The 7845-nt window shown below is 44.0% G+C and overlaps 1 pseudogene; it reads left to right on the top strand.

Moving 5' to 3' along the window:
• Positions 1–5128: 5128 nt before the first annotated feature.
• Positions 5129–6418, top strand: LOC114633914 (annotated as a pseudogene).
• Positions 6419–7845: the final 1427 nt, after the last annotated feature.

The raw sequence follows: 7845 nt of genomic DNA, 5'->3' as shown, positions 1-7845 counted from the left end.
AGGACTGCTACATGTTTAGAACATATCAATGATTTATCTTATTTTATTTGCTTGGTGATTTTATTTATTTACATTTCAAATATTATTCCACTTCCCAGTTTCCCCTACACAATCCCCTGTCCCCTTTCCACTCCTCCTGCTTCTATGAGGTTGCTTCCCCACCCATCTCCTCACTTCTGACTCAGTACCCTAGCATTTCTTTACTGTGGGTCCTAGAGCCTCTACAGGACCAAGGTCCCCCTACTAGTGATGCAGGATAAGGCAATCTTCTGCTACATATCCAGCTGGAGCCATGGGTTTCTCCATGCATACTCTTTGCTTGGTGATTTAGTCCCTGGGAGCTTTAGAAGATCTGGTCACTTGATATTGTTGTCTTTACTATGATTAATTTTTAAAGTGTTTATTTCATTTCAGAAGTAGTATCACATTTCAATGATTAATTTAATCTTACTTTTTCAGTATAGTGTTCTTATTTATTGTTTGGGAATTTCACATTATACTCTCCAACCACACTCATTTTCTAATCCTTCTATGCATTCCCTCCCACCTATTCTGACCTCCCATCCCCAAAAAAGAAAAAAACAATTCTAATTGTTATTATCTTTACATTCACTAGAGCATTGTCATACTCTCATTAACTTGGTGCTTAATTAGAACTCTGTCCTTTCCCACAGACACCTCTGTCAGAAGCCATCAGTTGTGGAGAGCTACACTCTAGCCTTCTTATCACACTTCTTAAGAGTACTCTTCAGTGGCTTTCTGTTTAGGCTGTTGACATTTTTATTCACTTGTTTGTTTTATTTTTTTCTATTGTGTCTGATGTGATTGCTATCACTGACAAAGTAGCTTCTTAAATTTTTACAGTTAATAAGAACATGGGTTATAGACATCCATATGGTTTGTCAACAAAAAAGACAGCAAGCACAGGCCTCAGATGCATTAGAACCATAGAACAAGACAGGCCCTCACAGGTAGCCTGAATCACGGATATCAATACTGCCTCAGGAGTGAACATCACTCAGATCAAAATGCACCCTAGTGGTGAGACAGCCCAAAAAGTTCTCCATGGCTTTGTAGTAACATTAGCCATGAAAACTAACACAAACTTTAGTACAAGGAAAACTACAGCAGAATTTTTGATCTTGTCCTGGCCTTAAATAACAGAAAAGATCTTGCCACCTCTATGGCCCTAAGTGACAGACACAAACTATTATATCAATATGGCCACTGGTGGCAGGAAGTACCACACATATCAACAAAATATTAGGCTGCAGCATTTGTGGTAGACATGTGCCTAGCCTTTGTTTGTCACTTGGAATAGGAATATCAACACAGATCTTCCAGCTCCAGTAAAACTTGGAAACTGACATAGACTTCAATAACAAGACGAACGAGGACACAAACAGGGCAACAGTTTGAAGCACAGGACACTAATATCAACATAGGTCCTAGAAAATCACAACCTAGTAATATCAGCATGATTCCAGGATACAACACAGACTATGGATATCAACACAGACCCTAGACTGTATCATTGTGGCTACATGAACTACCGATATCAACACAGATCATAGCATGGTTTCTTATGACATCACCAATCTGTGCATCACAGATCTGGGCATCACAATGGTCACAGGTAGAAGCAAAGTGCACTCACATCAAACTGACTCCAGCAGCACAACCAACAAACATCAACATTATTTTAGGTCAAAGCATAGACCATGGATATCCACATGGCATTAGGTTGTAACATTTGCATTGGACATCAGCCAGGTCCTTATCCCATCAGAAACACTGACTAACAAATGGCCATTAGCCAAATCTTGGACCATAATGTTCCTTCTAGCAGGTCCAATTCTTCATCTCAGGACTCACCATTGCATTGGGCCAGGGTGATCTATTGGCTGGTTTCCATGTGCTGAGGCTGATTCTGAATCTGTTTAAGATCTAAGCATCTGAACACCACCCTGCCAAACTCAGTTGAAAGAAGCACATTCCTACATGGACTTAAATCCTCTTTGTCAACTCTCATTCCCTTCATATACCCAGTCTCATTTCTCTTCACAGTGCTTACACTGCTTTGCTCTTCCATCTTTTCCAACTCTCCATCACACATGTTCTCTGTAGTGGTGCTTGGTAGTTCTGGTGAATTCCTCCATTCTTCCAACTCCCCTACACCTGTTTAGTTTCTTATGTTTAAGAATAAACAGTTTTACTATTATTTGTATTCAAGATATTAAACACTTCTAAAATAGAAATTTGTAAACAGAGTTTCTATATAGGTGATTGCTTTGAACTGATAATTGATTCTATTTATATATAACAGTATTTAGTCATGTATTCATTTGTGAATATGGGTGTGAGGTTGTCTTTACACTTCAGAAAGTTACATTTAAGAAATAATATTACTCTTAATCAGGGAAGCTTCCTCCAGCTGCTGGTTGGAGCCACGTTTCAGAGCCAAGCATTACGGAGAAAGAAAGAGCTCATATTTGAGCTCTCCATCTGGTACTTCACTTCAGAGCTCAGGGAACACCAAGAAAAAGTGGGAGGAATAACTGCAGAAGCAAGAGGGATAAAGAACTCCAGGCCAGCAAATCTCAATGTATAAGGTAAGCAGGGCTAATAGGGGCTCACAGACCCTGAAACAATAATCACAGACCCTTTATGGATTTTGACTAGGTCCTTGGCATACATGTTACTGTTATTGTCTTGCATTTTTTTGAGACTACTCAGTGGGAATGGAGAGTGTCTCTGGCTCTTTCACTTGGACTTAAGACCCCTTTCTTCTTACTGAATTGCCTTGGCCACTCTGGATATGAGGATTTGTATATAGTTTTTTTTTTATATATATCTTGTTATACCATGTTCCCACAGTATTCCTGTAAGGGCTGCTCTTTACTAAACTGAAGGAAGGGTGGATCTATGGAAGAGTGGAGGTAGCAGTGTTGGTGTAGGAGAGTTGTAGTGAGATGTTTGGGGTAGAGGTTGTGGATGGATGGAAAAGTGCATCAGGATAAGCTGCATAAGACAGGAATTTTTTAATAAGTAATTATTCCCATACTATATTACTTCATGTAATTTCATAAAAGTTGTATTCTTCTGTGTTTCTTAAGTAGATTGATAACTGTGGGGGAAATTTAGAGGTCGCCACAGTGGTGGGGGCCCGAGGGGCTTCCACGCTGCGGCGGGTCCCACAATCGGGAGGAACCCTATGGTTCCAGCAGCCTGGAGGCTTTGGCAGTGGCAGGCCCCAATGACACGAGGAAGACCTTGGTTCCAGAAAGATTTATTGTCATGGCAGATGGTGGATGGATCTAACCTCCCAGAACTCAGGGCAGTCCTGAGTTATATAGGGAGGGAAAAAGTGGGAGGATTGGGGGAGGATCTGGGGGAGGCAAGCTTAGTTTGCTCTGCCCTCTGGCCTTCATTAGTATGTAAATCCCTAGGGCCTGAGGCCTATAGTCTGGCCTATGTGACTGAACAATGTAATTCTATGAAGACATGACTGCTTTTCAGGACTCTGGATTCTGGGGGGCGCCAAACTCTTGCCAGTTCTCACGCAGAGTCTCGGGGTTCTAGGCACCTGCTCAACCATGACCCAGGATACCCTCACACAGTCCCACAGATAACTTCTATTTTTACAAATTAATTTTTAAACATGTATATCTTAATTTCATAATTGTAGCCAATATTATATTAATATTTTACACATGATTATATGTGGGGCAGTGGGCTATGAGAAAGCCAGAAAGCTTGGTAGAAATCTTCGAAGCCCCGGAAACCTCGGCCTGAAAAGGGTCACAGGACGGGAAGTTGCTTCAGATTTCCCACGCCGATGGCCCTCTTAGCTTCCGCTTCCCACAAAGAGACCCATGACCCTTATCACGTAGGATAGCACCTCCATGCAAATAAGGCATCCTCAAACACCCAAGCCAAACCAATAGGGGCTACCTGTTCTTTCCCCGAAACTGTATATATATAATTCCAGAGCTCAAATTAAACTACTACTGCTGTGTGGTGCAAGGTCTCCTGCTGTCAGAGTGTTTTCGCGATCCCTAGCCAGTCGCCAGTCGCGCACTTCAAAGGACAACACTCTCCTCTCTCCTCAGCGGGAAGAGCGAGCTGAACTGAAGGGGCTGAAACACTTTTCTTCCGTGGGCTCTCACGAGCGACTCCCGGAAGGAGAGAATTAAAAGAGCTGACAACACTTTCTCGCTTTTGGGGACTGGGACGGAGGTCCCGCTCCGGTTTTCGGGCGACCAGAGGCCGCTGTAGAGCAAGTCCCGCCCCGTCAGCTGCTGAAGGCCCTGGGCCGGCTCGACTGGCTCCTTCCATGCCCCCGACCCTGGAGTCTGCTCGCCCACCCCTGCTGGCCCGGCTTGGAGCTGACGCCAGCTGCCGCTGACCCTGGTATCCTGCAGCGGTTCCGTCAGCCCGCGATCCCTAGGCGTGAGCACTGCACGACAATTATACACTGGGATCCTTTATTTGAGACATAAGGATTAATAGCTAAAAAGAGTATAGAACCATTATTGATAGCCTAGAGTATTTGAAAGGCTTATAAAATGTTTTGATGAACAACATCACTATAACTAACTGTGATAAATGTTATTTAATGAATTATTTTATGGATAAAGCTCAAAACTTGAACTCTTAGGAGACAATTTCAAACTACTGGTGTAATCTGATAATTATACAAGTATATAAGTGAAGCACGGTGTATGGAAAAGTTATTAAAGGTATATCACCGTCTTCGGTGTCGGGGAAGGGCCCCGGCACTTCCGGGGGGTGGGGTGGGTTGGGGGTTGAGAGTGGTGTAGGGTACGGAACGACGGGAGACAGCGGTCATACAGAAGAGTGTCGAGGCAGGCACATTGAGTGGCAGCTTAACTAGCCATATCAGTGTCCAGGGCAGAGGGCAGGGCTCGAGACCTGCGGCAGCAGGAGATGCGGGTGACTGCAGGCACGTGGCAGGCTTGGGTCAGCCACCGCCGCTGCCTACGCGGGCCCTGGCGTGGGGGTCCTGCTGTTTGCTGCGCTATCTTTGAGTTCCTATTGTGAGGAGTGGTGGGCGACTTAGTGTTCAAGCCCGAGAAGGATTCCTGTGTTCTGCCTGCCCATTGCTATGGACAGTGCCATCACTCTGTGGCAGTTCCTTCTCCAGCTCCTGCAGGATCCTCAGAATGAGCACGTAATCTGCTGGACATCTAACAATGGAGAGTTCAAGCTACTGCAGGCGGAGGAGGTGGCTTGTCTTTGGGGGATTCGCAAGAACAAGCCTAATATGAATTATGATAAACTCGGCCAAGCCCTGAGATACTACTACGTAAAGAACATCATTTAAAAAAGTGAATGGTCAGAAGTTGTGTACAAGTTTGTCTCCTATCCAGAGATTTTGAAAATGGATCCACTGATGGTAGGCAGGATTGAGGGAGACTGTGACACTTTAAATTCTACTGAAGCCAGCAGTTCCAAAGATGCTGGGTGTGGAGGAAAGGAGAGGCCACCTCAGCCTGGAGCCAAGACATCTAGTCGCAATGACTACATACACTCTGGTCTGTATTCTTCATTTACTCTCAACTCTCTGAACACCTCCAATAAGCTTTTCAAGTAAATAAAGACAGAGAATCCAGCGGTGAAACTAGCAGAGAAGAAAGCTCAGGAACCAACACCATCTGTGATCAAATTCGTGACAACACTTGCCAAAAAGCCGTCCATCGAGCCTGTAGCTGTTGCCTTTTCAACAAGCCCTAGTTTTTCTCCATCTTCTGAAGAAACTATCCGAGCTTTGTAGACATTGGTCTCTCCCACACTACCTTCCCTGGAAGCCTCAGCCTCTGTGTACATTCTGGCCACCACCTTTAACCCCACTCCTCCAGTTCCATCCATACCCCTTCCTCTAAAGGAGCCTCCCAGGACACCTTCTCCACCATTGAGTTCTAACCCAGACATTGACACAGACATTGAATCAGTGGCTTCTCAGCCAATAGAACTTCCAGAGAACTTGTCACTGGAGCCTAAAAATGACGATTCAGCTTTGCCAGAAAAGGACAAAACAAATAACTCATCAAGATCCAAGAAACCCAAAGGGTTAGAACTGACACCCGCCCTTGTGGTCACAGGCAGTGACCCCAGCCCCTTGGGGATCTTAAGCCCATCTCTCCCAACAGCGTCTCTTACACCAGCACTCTTTTCACAGACGCCTATCTTGCTGAAGCCGAGCCCCTTGCTCTCCAGTATCCATTTCTGGAGCACTCTCAGCCCATTTGCTCCCCTGAGCTCAGCCAGACTGCAAGGTGCTAATACTCTTTTCCAGTTTCCTTCTGTACTCAACAGTCATGGACCATTCACTCGGTCTGGTCTGGAGAGACCTTCCACTCCAGGCCCGTTTTCTCCAGACCTGCAGAAGATATAGCAAGTGCAGTTGTGGAATGAGAAACCAAGGAACTAGGAAATAGACATCCACCATGACTCGGTTTGAAGTGAGGGCTAGTTCTGCAGTGCTCATGAGAGACTGTTATGATTTTTCCCACTGCCTTCTGACAAGCCTTTCCAGGACTCTCAAAAGTTGGACTGTACAAAAAATGCCTTAATTGGAGTCTAAACTCCATCTCATTTCTTTTTTAAAAAGGTATTTTGTTGTTGTTGTTGTTGCTGGGTTTTTTTTGTTTGTTTGCTTGTTTTTAAGTTTTGTGCAAAAAAACATTGGTCTGTTGGGGTTCAGCAGCTGTGTTTCTCAAGAGAGTCACAGAACACAGTCACTGGTCCTGAATGTTAGGAATCTTCTTTGGTCAAGGGAAAAAAGTATGCTTAGAATCTGTTACTTTAAGAAATACTTGTTAGCTATGTATGATGGCCCACTTCTGCAGTCTCAGCACTTGGGAAGCTGAGGCTGGAGGAGGACACCAAGGATGGAGGGCCAGCCTGGACTAGATGTATGAGTCTCAAAAAGACAAAAATACTACTAAGTGAAACTAGTAGTATATTTAGTAGTGAGTACACTCTGTTGAATGTCTGAAGGTAGCTGCTTGTCAGCAGTGGGAGAAACCTTAGGACTGGCCATGCTGGGGCTCTGTTTTACTGTGAGGCATCCTGAGCGGATCTCTGCCATCTGTACCCATGATCATGTCTGAAACTGTAACTCGGCCCTGAACTATTTTAACACAAGACTTTGAAAGCTTGGCTTCAATGTAGGTCTTGGAACCTTCTGTGAGGATTGGAGATTGTACTGTGAGCACAGATCTCTGGTATCTGCTTTGAATGTCGTGGTTCTGTATCCATGCAACACAGCATGCAAATAGTGATTTTTCAGGAGAGTAGAGTTGTAGTTTGAAAATTAAAAATGACAAGCAACCAAAAAGGTTCAGTTAAATACCCTGAGACAGGAGGTGGGATGTTTGCCAGCTAGAAGACCCCCAGAGTGACAGGCCCCTTTTCTTCTTGGCAGTTTTATCCACTTCTGCTATGCGCTTAACATTCTACTTCCTTTTAAATCTAAGGTCAAAGGATGAAGCAGCGTTTAGGTGTAATCAGGAAGGTGAACTCCAAAGTGAAACTTAACCAGTTAGCTGGAGATGCAGACGTGGTTATTTCTTTCCAAAAGTGTTTTAAATTATGGAAGATCAGATTACATCTGACCATTCTCATACATAGGAATTTGGTTATTAAATTAGTAATGAGAAGTAGGGGCTTTCATCTGCATATTATGAAATACTGTGTGGTAAGACAGAGCCAGATTTGTACAGATACATTGATCTCGAATTGATGCCAATTTCACAGTGGAATCTTGAAAACTTTGACTCTAAAGTCCAGAACTAAATTAAATTACACGTTCTTCCCCCT

This window comes from Grammomys surdaster, unplaced genomic scaffold (assembly GCF_004785775.1).
Source record: "Grammomys surdaster isolate TR1022 unplaced genomic scaffold, NIH_TR_1.0 796, whole genome shotgun sequence".
Lineage (NCBI taxonomy): Eukaryota > Metazoa > Chordata > Mammalia > Rodentia > Muridae > Grammomys > Grammomys surdaster.
Note: the sequence above shows the minus strand (reverse complement) of the source record. Positions and strands in the feature narration are given on the sequence as shown.